Genomic DNA, 16,260 nt, shown 5'->3' with positions numbered 1-16,260 from the left:
GAATTTGGCCACCCAATAGAATGCTGGTGGGTGAATTAAAATACTACTTCACCAATATATTTTTCTCTCTCTCTCACACACACACACAGACACACACACACACACAAAACCATCCTCGTTGGTTGATTCAAGCTTATAGATATTAATTTTTCAATTCCAGTTGCTGTCTTAGTTATTGATTCTTCCTGTTGACCTTTATTTATTTTTAATTTTTTTAGAGACAGGGTTTTCGCAGTGTCACCCCAGTTGAAGTTCAGTGGCATGGTCATAGCTCACTACAGCCTCCAACTCCTGTGCTCAGCCAATCCTCCTGCCTTAGCCTCCCGAGTAGCTAGAGACTACAGGCACACATGAACAGACCTGGCTAATTTTTTTTTTTTTTTTTTTTTTGTAGAGATGAGGTCTTTCATGTTGCCCAGGCTGGTCTCCATCTACTATTCTCAAGCCATCCTCCCATTTTGGCCTCCCAAAACACTGGAATTACAGGCTTTCAGCCACTATGTCCAACCCCTGTTCGCCTTTATATCGATATAGTTTATAGAGATATTTCTGTTAAAAGATAAACTACTTGAATTTTGTTCAATTTAGAGTTTTATTTCACTGCCTTTCCCTGATCCTCAGAATGCATACACGACCACGTCTTTATAGTAGAAAAACTTTATCTGTATTCAGATTTTGCAGAAACTATAAGTAAAAGATCTACTTTCTGCTGTTGTGTACATTTTGCTATGTGATGATGTAGATACAGTCAATAAGGGAAAACCACAAGGAATATCGACACTAGCTTCTGTCAATGGTAAGAAGGTTTCTGAAGTTTTTTTTGTTGTTTTTCCTGCACTGACTAAGTATGGTCAAGTACCAAATTCCAGATTGCCTGTTATCCCTCCACCAGTGTAGGCCTAAGCTTAAACTCAAATTGTAACTTGCATATGCAAATTTAATTTGCATAGAAAAATTGAGTTTTTCAGTGAGACTAAAATTCCCATAACCAGGGTGTCTTATTAATTGAAAAGTGATAGGAAAACTCCCACAAATGAACTAACTGTAATTTACACTCCTTGTGACTTACCATCTTGAGAAAAGTTTATTTTGTAGTTTCAGATTTCTGTGGACTACAATTTTTAAACAGGTGTACTGTGAAGAACATGAGAAATCTCCACTTAGAGAATTTAAGATATCTAAGAGAATTGTCACAACTGTGAAAGGTGAGGAACATCAAATGCCCTTTGTCCCCTTTTTAAAGAAACAACATTTTCTAGTGGATATCAAACTCTTTAAGTGGAGGTGTTTTAGCACAGACAAGACATTCCTTCATTTTAATTTTTTTATTCTAGAAAGTTTTATTTTTGGCATACCTCAAGACAGGAAAAAATGAGTATTTCTTGCCAATTTTCAAAAATTAGCAAATCCTTAAAATATTTATTACAAATAGATCAAAACATTCAGCCACATGCTATTAAAAAGGCAGTCAAATTAAATCAAGTTTGACTAGCAAACTTTCTTCTCCCCCACCCACTTTTACAGTCCTGCTGATCTCCCTACTTTATAGTCCCTTATTCACATAAAATATACTAAATTATTTAAGAAAAAAGTCCTAGGCATTTCACTTATCCAGTATCACCTTCATATTAACAAATACTGTGTTCTTTTTATTTGAGGTGGGTAAGCATTCTATTTATTTTGCCCTATATCTTTTTTGTCCTAATCACTAATTTTATTTTGCGACAGGATCTCACTCTGTCACCCAGGATAGAGTGCAGTGGTGCCACCATGGCTCACTGAAGCCTCTAGCTCCTCGGCTCAAGTCATACTCCCACCTCAGTTTCCCCTGTAGCTGGAATTACAGGTGCACGCGTTACCGTGAGGAGCTAATTTTTAAAAAAAAAACGTTTTTTGTAGCGACAGGGTCTCACTATGTTCCCCAGGCTCGTCTGGAACTCCTGGGCTCGAGCAAGTCTCCTGCCTTGGCCTCCCAAAGTGCGAGGATTAGAGGGATGAGCCACCGTACCCAGCCTAATCACTTATTTTAGTATGAAACTACTCTAAATACATGAAACTGATAAACACTATTGTGAATATGTTTCTATCCTAACATTAGAACCTTGGAATATTAGAAATTCCTTTTTGATATGTTACTACAAATAATGATTTTAAAAATACATGCATACACATACATGTGTGTATGTATAATATATGAAACATGCAATATCTAGATGAAAAGGGTCTAGTGTCTCGTTTAAAGAATGCCAGAAGATTGGATGATGAAATGCCTTTTAGGGAGAAACTGAATTATGGGTCTCAAACATGTATGTTTTTTGTATATTTCTGTATCTTGGGGAACTAAAATGTTTCAAAATGACTACTACATTTAAATACGTTGTAATAAGCAATTTTTAAACAGATCACGTGAATAGAATTAGAAGTGGTTATAGAAACTTAAATCTGATCCATTATCCTTTATATTCACAAAAATGTCCTTCTTAAAGTTTAGTATATTCATTGTTCTTTAATATATCACAAAGGGAAAATGTAACTTCTAGGAGTCTTTTTGTCACTTCAGTTATCATAAATGGAAATGAGTATTTTTCCTGACCATTTTACTATAGGTTATATTTACTAGTTTTCCAAATTATCTGGTTGTATCATGTTGAAAAATGAAAGAAGAGCTTTATTATTGGATTTCTCTCTAAAACCGAGTAAAGTTCCCCTGGAAAATTATTCTTTCTAAGTAGGATCAAGTAATATTTCTTTGGTTGTCTTTTATCATGACATTTTATCATATGTCTATTATTATAGGAACCATTTTTAAACTTTCATACTTAAATTACATAAATATCTAATGGTTCAAAACTAAAATGTTTATAAATATACAACTAAACAATAAATAATTACACTTGGAACTGTACCCTCTCTGACCTAATAAAGTGATCAGTTTAAAAATACAATACCACTTTTGTCATAAAAGCAAAGAAATCCACAACTTTTATACATGTTGATTGAGCAGTCATTTGAAAATGAAGTAACATTTATTTAAAGTAGCATTTATTTAAAAATAGAATTTCCTCAGAAATACCAAATTCCTCAGAAAAGCCAATAAATACATTACTAAAGACTGTATAAACAAAAGTTAAAATTTTAATTAAATTAATTATGTTTTAAACTATCTTTATTTTTTTCTTACTTCCTCTCCGGTTAATTAAAAATGACCAGAACCACATGAAATATAAAACTGCCACTTCATATTTTGTGGCATTATTGTAAATAAATCATATTCTCACTGACCAAAAACTTTCCATTAAAATGGCATATTTTAAGGATATAATATTCTTTTAATTAACTCGACAATTTTTTAAATGATTAATTTTGCTAAGAGTTTGAAAAGACTTATTTGGTAAAAAGAGAGAATGTATCATGTTAACATTGCTTAAGCTATTAAGAAAGAACATTCTTTATTTGTAGACTACTGTTGCCAGCAAGGCCACCAATACAAGAAGCGTAAAACTTCCACAATTTAGCCAACAGTGGGGATTATCTCTATCCATATGTGATTGAAAAAATGTGGGAAAATTCATAGTTTTCTACTCAGGCTATTTGGATTCCTGCTGCCAAGATCATATACACACTAGCAAACTCCTGCAAGTCCTAATCCTATTAAAAATATATAAAGGAAATACAGATTCATGTTTCTGCAAATTACTATGGTGACAAATACAGTGATTCACTAAGCAGCTGGAGTCATCTTAATACAATTTCCAAAGAATGTAATCAGTTATTAAAGTAATAGTAGCTAACATTTATTGAATTCTTATTACAAGGCAAGAACTGTGCTAAGTGCATTTAATACAGCAATCTTATGATAAATGCACTGTTATTGTCACTTCCATTTACATATGAGGAAATTGAGACTCTAAAAGTTTCAATAACTTGCCCAAGTTCACATACCTATTAAGGTACACAGCTAAAATTTGAAAGATTTATATGAGTCAAAAGCTTAAGCTCTTAGCTACTACACAGACTTTATACAATACAAAATATGTTTATTTTTCACCTACACTAAAATAAATAAAACTTAGTAAAGTTTTGGATTCAGAATCTAGATTGTAATTATTAAGGACATCACCCAATAAAGAGCTCTCCTGTTTGAAATGCAAGTTTAGAAAAAAAAAGGGAAAAGGTAACTGATGGCAAATGGTTTTGTTAATTTATCTTTTTCTCAGGAATCAAATTTTGCAAAATTTCTGATAATGGGAAAAACAATTATACGGAGGCATCATTCCATGTGTTTCTATAATCCATATTAAATTGCAAACACAATAAATCTGCAGAAACAAAAAATGCTAACATTTGATCCAAATGCCTATCTCATTAGAAAAATGCCTATTCATTCAATAAGTAATTGAATAGGAAAATAGATTTACTTGATGCTACATTTCATTGAAATTGATGTCGCATAATTGAGTAATTTGTACTGAGGCATTAATAGAACTGTGTTTCATTTTTCAGAAACTCATATTAACATTAAATCAGAAGTCTCAACTTTATAAAGTGACTTTCATTTGATCTTAGCCAAAAGGCTGAGAAGTGATCAAATCTCACTTCCTCCAGAAGTATGCATTATTCATAAAGACTTCTCTAACACTAATTTTTACTTAAGCCTAAGTAATTGTCTGGACAAATCTGCAGATGTGAGGAGAAATTCAGAAGATATCTCCACTGACAATTATGATTTTTCTCTGTTTCAGTACATCTGGACTGTGACCTTTATTGGTTGAAATAGATAAAATTGCTGATATTTAACCAATTTTGATCTGAAAAATATAAATTTCATGTAGTCCGACTTCATATATTCTATGTAGATATTTAGTAGTCAGACTTTCCACTAATATGCAATTCTCCATACAAATCACTACATCAATAGGAAAAGATTTATTCCAAATATCTGGGGAAAACACAAAACTAAGTGTGCAAGAAAGCTTATTTCATGCAGGTGGGCATTAATAAATATATAGAAATTGTCAGAATGTGTGGGCCTTCTGAATAATGTAACTTTAATATGGGGTGAGGCATAGGATGTTTAAATATGCAAAGATAAATTTCTTATTTGAGAGCTGTAGCAGACAAGACAAGGTGTGGTGGTGAGAAGCAGTAAACAGGGGATCAAAAAAGATGTATTGTAGACAACAGAATTAATTGACCTAAATTATGTGCAGCATACTGTACTAGCATAGGTTACTGTAACTGTGAAGAAAAAATGACAAAAGGCACACAAATATGAGCTGAGAGAGATCCTTCTCTAGCATCTACATAAAGAAAATTGCCCATATTTAATTTGAAAGATTTCCACTGAGCAGGAACACAGATTGCCAACAACAACTTAGATAGACATGTTACTCCATCTTTTCTAATGTGTGCATGCAGATGCATGTTTATGATTGTCAGCATTGCTCCTTAAACATATAGAATGCTATGATGGACAGGAAGAGAATCTGCCCCACTTGCCGGAAGGGCATTTTCTGAATTATTTCAGTGAAGCATTTTCTCTCGAGACCAATTCTTCAAGAAAGTGCATTGTTAATGCATCAGTGTGCTTTCAAATCAATCAGGATTTTATTGTTTCATTTAAATAAAGTTATTTAATATATGTTGGGCTTTCAGACTCTTCCCTTTCCTAAGCATCTTTCACATATATTGTCATCTAAGTGTGACTGGGAGTCATATGTAACACCTGGAGGACTGATAACAAATGCTACATTTAATACATTCTGAGAGCTTGATATTTGGAGTCTATGATGAATTCATTTACACAATGAAGAATCTTTCTGCAAAACAAATCATTAGTAATTAATATTGCAATCATATCATGTATAATTTCAACTTTACTGTGAAAATATTTATAGTTTTAAAATATGTAATTTGTCTATATGAATTTACTTTGTGTATAAAGTGTTTTAAAGTGTTTATATCACTCCAAAAATGTAACTTTCACTAATGAAAGAAAAGTTTATTCAGGAAAATTATGCTTGACTATTTCCTTCCCCTTGAATATAATCAAAGGTAATCTACTACTTCCATGCAAATGTTTTTCAATCAGTTTCTGTTGAAGAAATCTCCATTATTCAGGCACAAAATGCAGCCTATGTTACCTTTTGTCTACATTTTGACTCAAGAGCCTCCTTTTTTTTGTTGACTAACAAAGAGAGAAAATGGATACTGCTGTTTAAAACCCTTTATGTTTTCTTTTAAATTCTTCTGAGTTGAATAAGTAACTGCCCTTCTTATTTAAATCATTTTACTTGAAGCCTAGATGGGATAATAAACTCTTTTTTTTTTTTTTTTTTTTTGAGACAGGGTCTTGTTCTGTTGCCCAGACTGGAGTGCACTGGCATGATCATGGTTCACTGCAGCGTCCACCTCCCAGGCTCAAGTAATCCTCCCACCTCAGCTTCCAGAGTACCTTGGTCTACAGCCACATGCCACCACACCTGGCTATTTTTTTGTATTTTTTTGTAGAGACAGGGTTTCATCATGTTGTCCAGGCTGGTCTGGAAATCCTGGGCTCAAGTTCTCTGCCCTGCTCTGCCTCCCAAAGTGCTGGGATTACAGCCCAGGGCTCCCAGCAATAAACCTTTTTTTTTTTAAAAAAAAAAAAAAAAAAAAAAAAAAAAAACAGCATTTCTATGTTTTAAGTAAAAATGAATAACTTTTGAATGTAAACTAAATATCCCTAACATTAAATGTAAGCCATCAAGTATCTTAACATGAATGATCAACTGAATATATTTATTATAGGGTTAGTTTGCCTTTGGTTTTGCTTTCCTTCCAAAGTCAATGACAGCAGTAGAAAGGGTCTAAATTTTCAAAAGAAAGCAATTGCTACCTCACATGCTAAATGGAAACAACCAAAATTAGGAACATGAACATTAAGTTACACATAGAAAATCATTTTAATTATAGCAAAATAATCTATTATGTATCATCTTTGTTCCAAACGCTAATAAAAAAAATCCATAGTTTTCTGTGTTAACTTTGTCAGACAATATTTAGATATACAGTATATCACAGCGTTATTCTCCTAGGCATATATCCTTTTACTGTGCATCTCCAAGACAATTGAGGGCTAAAGTCAGAGTATGGGGCAAGCAGTTGCCTTAAAGAGCCAAAGCACATATTCCTAATTGTACATTTTGTTTTTACTTTTAGACAGAGAGATGCTTAAAAACAGAATAATAAAGGAGATTTTCAAAGTGATTATTTTTGACACAGATGCCTATTTGTAGAAGAACAGAAGTAGGAAACAGTGAATTGCAGTAAAATATTTAATCTTTCAACAACTTTATGAAGAAAGAGTAGTGAAAATTCAATGGAAGAAGGAAAAAAGAGAGTAGAAGGAAAAGAGAAAGTAGGGAGAAAATGGAAGAGTGTGAAAAGTGTTATGTAAAAATCTTTTCTTTTTGAGACAGAATCTTTCTCTGGCGCCCAGGCTGGAGTGCAGTGGCGCGGTCTCGGCTCACTGCAACCTCCGCCTCCTGGGTTCAAGCGATTCTTGTGCCTCAGCCTCCCAAGTACCTGTGATTACAGGCGTGTGCCACCTCGCCCGTCTGATTTTTGTATTTTTAATAGAGACAGGGTTATGCCATGTTGTCCAGGCTGATTTCAAACTCCTGGCCTCAAGCGATCCGCTCACCTCGGTCTCCCAAAGTGCTGGGAGCAATTACAGGCGGGAGCCACCAGCAAAAACCTTAATGAGGTATCAGTTCAATCTCCCTACTATGTGAACCTGGCAACTTTCTTGCACCTTTTAACTCCCCTGATCTGGAATGTTGTAGGGTCTACTAAAGGAGTCAAAATGCTACTAGATGAAAGATATTTGGAACTGATTCTGTAAATGAAACCTCAAATGATCTAGTTTGTTATTCCTTGATTAGTACACATGATTAATGCAAATTTTTATTTAGGAACATGTGTATAATCATTATATTGCCATTTGTCTAAGCAGGAATATTTAGGCATATGTATCCACATATGCCTCTCCATAAATACTAATGTCTAATATAGGAATAATAGACATATATCTCTATAAGTGCACTTGCAAAATATGTAGAAAATATACAACTTTGTTATGTGGCATCTCATCTGGTTTTATAAGTTATATGTAACAACTAATTTTAAAAATGTATTTATTTACTTATGAACACATATCAGTGTTCAGTGTTTATGGTAATTTATGAATATAAATGTTTAACATCTAGAGCCTCACACCTTTCAGTTCTATTCTGAATAATACATTTTTATCACTCATTTGCACAGTCAGACAAGTTGTTAAAGAGTCAGTATTTTTATTTCACAACCAGGAAACTGAGTAGTTTTGCAGAAATTCATAGTAAATCAAGTGAAAGGCCAGAAATCTACTTTTTTTTTTTGTCTTTAAACAATCTTATCAAGCTCATTTATATCATGTATCACATTATACAAAAAAAAAAAAAATGTGTTTTACTCTTCATAGCAAACAGTCTCTTAGTAATCATCTCACACTCACTCTTGTGAGCCTAGCACAATTCCTCAATAGACATGTGGTCTTTTACTTAACAGAACTATGTATATTTGTGATTTATTATTAATTGAAGGATAATAGAAATTTTAGCTATAGATACACTTTTTTAATGTCAGTGAAGAAACAGATTTGTGTTTAGGAGGTAATGGATTTAGTTAAAAGCTTTATTCAACTTTGTGGAATATCCTAACATTTTAATTTCAAATATGCATGTATGAGTTTTTTTAAGAGATAATTCAGGAAAATAGAAAATATGGAGTAGGTAAAAAATAAGCTATTCAAAATCTCTGGAGAAGGGTAGGATTTCATTAAGTATTAATTGATGATATATGATAAGGCAAGCAGAATAAATGTGACTTAATCTTTTTTTAAAGTATGTTTCGAATAGAAACATTTTATGATTTATTACATAATTTCAGAAATTATGTATATTATATATATTAAAAGAAGAAATAATCCATGTCTGAATAAAATATGTTCCAACAAGAAATGAGTTCTTAAAACCTCACTGCTATCTGGTGGTAATATATCCCAACAGCAGGAAGACAACCTAAGTCTTACAAAAATAGATTGTTTTCTGTGACAAGTAGAATTTTCAAGTAACAAAGTGACACTGAATATCAGCAAGAGAAACATAATTTCTAAGCACTATTGAAAATAAATTTCTATTTGTCTAGATCTAATTTGAAGGCCATTGTGTATCATATATTTGTAAAAGTGTCTGTGTACTTATATTTTAGAAAAGTGATTCTACTGATTTTTTGTTTGTTTGTTTGTTTTGAGATGGAGTCTTACTCTGTTGCCCAGACTGGAGTGCAGTGGCACAATCTCGGCTCACTGTAACCACTGCCTCCTGGGTTCAAGTGATTTTCCTGCCTCAGCCTCCTGAGTAGCTGGGATTACAGGCGCCCACTACCATGCCTGGCTAATTTTTGTATTTTTAGTAGAGATGGGGTTTCACCATGTTGATCTGGCTGGTCTCGAACTCCTGACCTCAGGTGATCCACCTGCCTCAGCCTCCCAAAGTGCTGGGATTACAGGCGTGAGCCACCACGCCCAGCCTGAAACACCCGAGGGGAACACCGTTCCTGGAGGTACTGCAATACGAGATCGATGTGTGGAGTGGACATAGCAACCTCCTATTCCATCTCCCCGCTCCAAAAATCCATTTAATATATTGTTCTCAGATAGAGGACGTATCAGATATTAAACTGATAATAACAGAAACCACATTTGATCTTAGCCAAAAGGCTGAGAAGTGATACTGATTCTTTATTTTTTTTTTCAAGTTTTTAAAATATCAAGATAAGAAAAAAACATAAAGCTTAGTTAATAGAATGAAAGTTTGGTTGGGCAAAATTTTTCCATGCTGTTTTCTTGTTTGTACTTATCAAGCAAATGCATCTGTGTTCATCTATGTTTTTGTCTGTACTGCATTTGCATCATTATTGCATGATAGTTATGAAGAAAATAAATCCAAGAGAAGATATTTTAACTTTCGACTTACTTTTGATCAATATCTTTGACTCATAATATTCCATTTTGACTGATAAGCCCTAAGGATATGATTAAAGAATAAGGAATTGCTGCATTTTAGTTGTCCTAAGGAGAAATACAGAGTGAGTTTTTTGGACAATAACGCTAACGTCCACATAAAAATAAAACCAGCAGTTAATTTGGAAGAAAATCGGTTAAAATAATTGATTGATTCAACTAGATGTACTATGCAGATGGATTGTAAATAAACTCAATTCTCCCTTTATAGTTCAAACAAATGTTATTTAGTTATTTAACACTGAGAGACATTTTATCCCTCCAGTATTTATCTCAGTATTATGAATCAGGATTTCTTAACAGAGACTAGAATTGAAAGCTCTTATTTTAACTTGAGATTGTCCAAGCAAATCCATTAAAAATCAAAGCTGTACATGCCTCTAGATCAAATCTGTCAAATTTCTAATACAAGTGAAGTAAAAATGCAATCAACTTTGATGAGAAAGATCACAAGCCATCTATAATTTTAATTTGCTTAAACTCGTTATATAACCTACAACAAAAGTAGAATTATCAAAAGAGAAAATCTAGTTTTAAATTAGACACTTCAAGTGTGTGTGTTCACATTCACTAGGCTGTAACTGAATTGTTAATGACAGGCGATTTTATAGACAGAATATTTCTCCTACAATTAAGCTGTCCAGCAGAAAGAAGAAAAACCTTAATATTCAGTTTAACTGATGTACTTTTATGTTTCCTCAAGGCATGGTGTTCTACACTCCTAACACAGTTAATAAAGCTGAGAAATGGATATAATATAAAACATTTATCTAAAGAGAAATTGAAAAGTTTATGTGCATAGCAATTATTAATATAGTTAAATGATATTTCAAAATACAAACAAAAATAAATTTATATTTTGCATTCTGGTTAAAAACCTGGACTATTAAGTGAAAAAGATGTGAGTGTGATCCCTGAAGTGGCCATTTACTGTTTTTATACATTTAGGCAAGTCTCAATTTCTATATTCATAACATGGAGATAATTAGACTACCTCCTGCTTCACAGGGGCACAGACGCAGACATCTAAGATAAAACTAAGTTAAAACTAAGGATTAATTTGTATCAACTATATATATAATTATTATTCAGTATGCAAAACATAATTATTTTGGTAAATTTGGCATTGGCATTTTAACCATAATCTTTGGTTCGAAATGAACTTGGGTTTTTCAGTTATTATGAACTTGCTACTTTTAATAATCAGTTTGTCAAGTCAGCTATATCTAGATAAGAAAATGATATTGACAATTTTTCTGCCCTTTTAGTCCTTTAACAATTTCCAACTTTACTTGTTTGTCTTCAGTAGCTTCTGAATCAAGGAGATTCTTCCTCATTGAATTTTTTCACCACATTAATAAAATTTTAAAATTTATCTATATAGTAGTTTCAAAATAGTTATGCAATTAAAAACCTACACCTAAAATTTTCTCTGAAAATTAAAGACATTCAAATTATTTCTTAAAATAGTTTACTCTAAAAATGTATGCTATGCAGTAGGAATACATGGCTCTGGTAAAAAAGAAAACAAACAAAAAAAATAGACCAATAACTTTTGCTAGATCAAATGCTGTCTGTTCACAAGAAAATTCTTTTACATTTTGGAAAAAAAGAGATAGCTATGTAAGATAAATTTTCGTTCAAACAAATATAACAAGACTAAAATATAACTGAGGTTGCTGGCTTTTATACTACTTCCTTGCACTTAGCCAAAACTTGTTAATTTATATTTTGAGAACAGCATGACCTTTAAAGGTGTGTTTGCTGAAGAATAGTTTACAACTCCATTCCATTAATCTATTAAAAGTTCAATGTGTTAGACACTTTTAGCAATAGAGCAAACACATTTAAAATATTTAAAATGGGGCAAATATTTAATTTTCTGTAAATAAACAAAATGTAAATTCCATAAATTGAATGATTGGTAGTGTTTATGGAACATTAAAACTTTACCTTAATGTATTTTGGGGTCTTAAGTCATAGGGATCTGCTACTAAAATTAAGATGACTATAAAACTGTTTTTACAGTATTTCTGCAAAACACACTTCTTGGACTCAAAAGAGATCTAAGTTGCAGTAAAGTATTATAGTGACATTTCAGTAAAATTTAAAGTTTAAATTGTAGCATAAAACCTCATGTAGGAGATGTACCTAACATTCAAGATGGTAAATGTTATAATGTATGTAACGTTGCTTTATAAAATTTAAGCTTCATTCAGAAAATTAGAGTTAGTATTTTTATGTCTTTAATGTGTTGAAAAAGAGTCACCATTTTACTATTTAACACACATTAGTTTGGTATTTACTATTCAAATCGATAACCAAAACTAGTTTTAACACTTTGGACTATTTCAGGCTATACGATCATTACACATGTGATTTTAAAAAATGTACATAAGCCCTTTTACTATGGTGAAAGATGTGACAGGCGATATAGCGAAAAGCACACTGACCAGGGAGACCTAGATTCTATTCCAGACTGCCTCTAAGTTGCTTTTGTGACCTTGGGCAAGTCACTTCAAATGGAATGGAACCTTCTGGAAAACAACACACATTAAGTCAGTAGGTGTAACTGTTCATAGCTCATAGTTAAACGGTATTTGTGTTTTAAGTTACTTCCAAAAAAGCACAATTTATGCACAAAGACAAAAAAATATCAAAAATGACCTTCTGTGTTAGTCTGTTTTCACCGTGCTGATAAAGATATACCCAAGACTGGGCAATTTACAAAGGAAAGAGGTTTAATGGAGAACTCACAGTTCCACGTAGCTGGGGAAGCCTCACAATCATGGCAGATGGCAAGGAGGAGCCAGTCACGTCTTGTATGGATGGCAGCAGGCAAAGGAAGAGGTTGTGCAGAGAAACTCCCATTTTTAAAACCATCACATATCAGGACACCCATTCACTATCATGAGAACAGCACAGAAAAACCCACCCCACCCCTATGATTCAATCATCTCCAACCAGGTCCCTCCCACAACACATGGGAATTATAGGAGCTACAAGCTGAGATTTGGGTGGGGACACAGAGCCAAACCATATCACCTTCCTAAGTAAAAATAGGAAAATCAAACAAACTAGAAATTCCAGGTTATTATAGAATGCCTAGGAACATGCATTTCACTACAATAATTCTTATTTTCTTCATTTGGAACCACTAATAATGACGACAGAAAGAAAATCCCAACAACAAACAATTAAGTATATTTTCATCAAAACACTGCTAGTTATGATTTACCTCAGTGTATTGCTAATTCAGTAGAACCTGAATATCTCATCACAATTTGTATTTTTTTCTGCAAAGAAATGCAATCCCTAATCTAGATTCTGTACCTAAGAAACATTTCCTTCCTTTATTAAAAATCTCAAATCACTACATAATTCCTAGGCTAAATTATCTACCACCAGTAACTCAGTCCACATGGCAATGGTGAAAAGCTCATGGAATCTTTAGTTACTCCTGACTAAATTGATGATGACTTTAGGCAAGTCATTTAGCTAATCTGGACTAGTCCAATTCTTCATTTGAAAAACAGAAATGGACAAAAGAAAGGGAAGATAAAAACGTCTGGCCCAGCTAATCCACAGGGTTGTTTGAAGTGTTAAATGATTATATGTAAAGGCTTCTTTCAAGAAAACATTCACTAATAAATATCACCTTTATGTAGAACTGTAGTTTTAAGGAAACTTTACAATAAGGATAGTGTTTTTCTTATATTCAATGGCACTTCAGCAAAATATGTGTCATCATTTATACTTTTAAGTCTACTAATTAATTCATGGTATTCACTAGAGAAACTAAACAGAGTTTGCTTCTCTAATAGCAAAATATATTTTTGTAATAGTTTCTAATAATCTAATTCTTCCAATGGAAAACAAAGTACGAGCTCAGTGGATAAAACTATTCACCCCACATGGTTAACTACTATTACAGAAATCTGTTATGGAAATGATTGAATGTAATTCGAATAAAATTAGAAACTTGAAACCTACCAAAGTTCTGTGATCAAGCATTGCCAGTACTCAGCCAGAGTAATACACCTTAGTGTATTATTAACAGTCTATATCTAAGCCATCCCATAGCCATAATTTTCTTTTTTGCTCCCAAATACTCTCCCTCTAGACCTATTATCACAAATATTTTTATCTTCACAGAGAAGACAATCTTTTGGAGTTTGACTCTGGTTTCTGAAACTATTTGAAAATAGAACTAAATCCTAATTTGTTTTCCAAGTTAGTATTCCTTTCTTGTTCAATGTGATAACATCCTTATTTCCTAGTCCACTATTGACTACTGTATAATTGTATAGTTATGTTATCATATGTTTTAAATTACTAAAGTCAGGGATATTACAATAGTTTTGCCAAATAAGATTCAATAAGTGCTCACTGAAACTTTCTAATACAAATTTAAAACTCCTAAACAAGTAAATATATCCCAAATTTTTATTTAATATATACCCTTAATTATATTTGAACCTAATAAATTGATGCATATATTAGCTGATAAAACAAATATTATTCCAGGTATAAGAACAAGGATCTACTACTGTCTCTGACACCTAAAAGGTATGTGATTTTAAGAACAGAAAAACTTGTTTTGCCTCCTTCCTCATATGCTAAAAATATATAATATATGCAATACCTGTTTCACAGAACTGTTGTGAGATTCAGATGAGACAAAATCTGCCAGAGTACCCTAAAATGCAATGAAAGCAATTTAAAAGTGATAATGTAATTATTTACATAGTAAAATCTGTGATATTAGTGATATTGCCTTTAGTAGTTACTGCAAAGTGCTATTTCTAGTATTTTCTTTAGTTTTTGTGTTAAATTTCATGATAAATCTGCTTTGATTTTTAGTTTACCTGTTTCAAAAACTTAGTAGCTTCAGTTAAAACCAAAGCATGTTCTTAGGTGATCTATTAATGTGAAAACCTGCAATTATTTTTGCATCAATCTAATAGTTGCTATCGTTGGTATAGGATATAAATAATATATAAAGCGTAATGATATTTTAAAGGAAATACTGGATATCATGTTCTCAAAGTGTCTTCCATTTCTCTGAATCATGATGCTTATTTGAATTGTCAGTCCTTATCCTGGAACCTAATTGTAACTTAGAATTGTAATTTTTTTCCTAATGAATATAATCAATCCAGTTCCTTTAATGTTCTTACTAATTCTTTTGTGATCCTATCATATTATTAGCAATTGTAAGTACTTAGACATTTAGTATATATTATATGGTATTGTCTTCTGGCTAATATTGCTCAACTTTCACTGCCATCTCTTTAAAATCTGTTCTTCAAGTATGTGATTTATGATTAAAATTTCATCAAGTTATGCAATATTTTCCTGTAATTAAAAGTAAACTCATTCTAAGATCTACTCAAATTGATTCTGAACCTGGAAATATAACTGACTTAAAGGTATGAAACTGAATTGGAATACTCTGACACCATTATTTTGTTTAATATTTTGAACAATTCTAGTATTTGCTAGATTAGGCCAAGAAGTTATTTCATATTTTTTCCAGTTATGAGTCTGAGATAGTCTGATTTTTTACATGTATTTCATTACATATGATTTTTTTATTTTAATGCCATTATAAATTAACTCAATTGTTTCTCATTGTCTTAGAACATGAACAGATTGTGTTCATAGAACTGATATTTCTACTTACCATAGAGTAAGTTTTCTTCTTTATTCTTTGATAATGGAGTATGAAGATGTTTTGCTATGTATTTGTTTTGTCTTGATTCTTATATTTCTTTTCCTTTTTGTATATTTTGGATTTTCCTTCTCAATAAAAAATTCTAGAGAGATATAGGGTATTTTGGCTGATATACGTGCCCCATTAGGTACATGGAAACAGTCTATGCTTAAATGATAAGGTTTGGATTCGTGTACCTACCCAAATTTCATGTCCAGTTTTAATCCCCAGAGTTCAAGGAAGGGCCTGGTGGAAGGTGACTGGATCATGGGGCTGGATTTTCCCCTTGCTATTCTTGTGATAATGAGTGAGTTCTCATGAGTTCTGATTGTTTAAAAGTGTCTGGCACCTGCCCCTGCTCCCCTTTCCTCCTGCTTTGGCCATGTAAAACGTGACTCCTTCCTCTTCGCCTCCTGCCATGATTGTAAGTTTCCTGAGG

General features: G+C 32.5%; 1 non-coding gene across 1 annotated transcript; it reads right to left on the bottom strand.

The window, feature by feature from the left end:
* Positions 1-9,623: 9,623 nt before the first annotated feature.
* On the bottom strand, positions 9,624-9,814 carry LOC126947076 (U2 spliceosomal RNA). The gene has a single exon (XR_007722919.1). It is a non-coding gene; the product is annotated as a U2 spliceosomal RNA (small nuclear RNA).
* Between the last annotated feature and the right edge of the window lie 6,446 nt (positions 9,815-16,260).

Source organism: Macaca thibetana, chromosome X, assembly GCF_024542745.1.
Source record: "Macaca thibetana thibetana isolate TM-01 chromosome X, ASM2454274v1, whole genome shotgun sequence".
Classification (NCBI taxonomy): domain Eukaryota; kingdom Metazoa; phylum Chordata; class Mammalia; order Primates; family Cercopithecidae; genus Macaca; species Macaca thibetana.
Note: the sequence above shows the minus strand (reverse complement) of the source record. Positions and strands in the feature narration are given on the sequence as shown.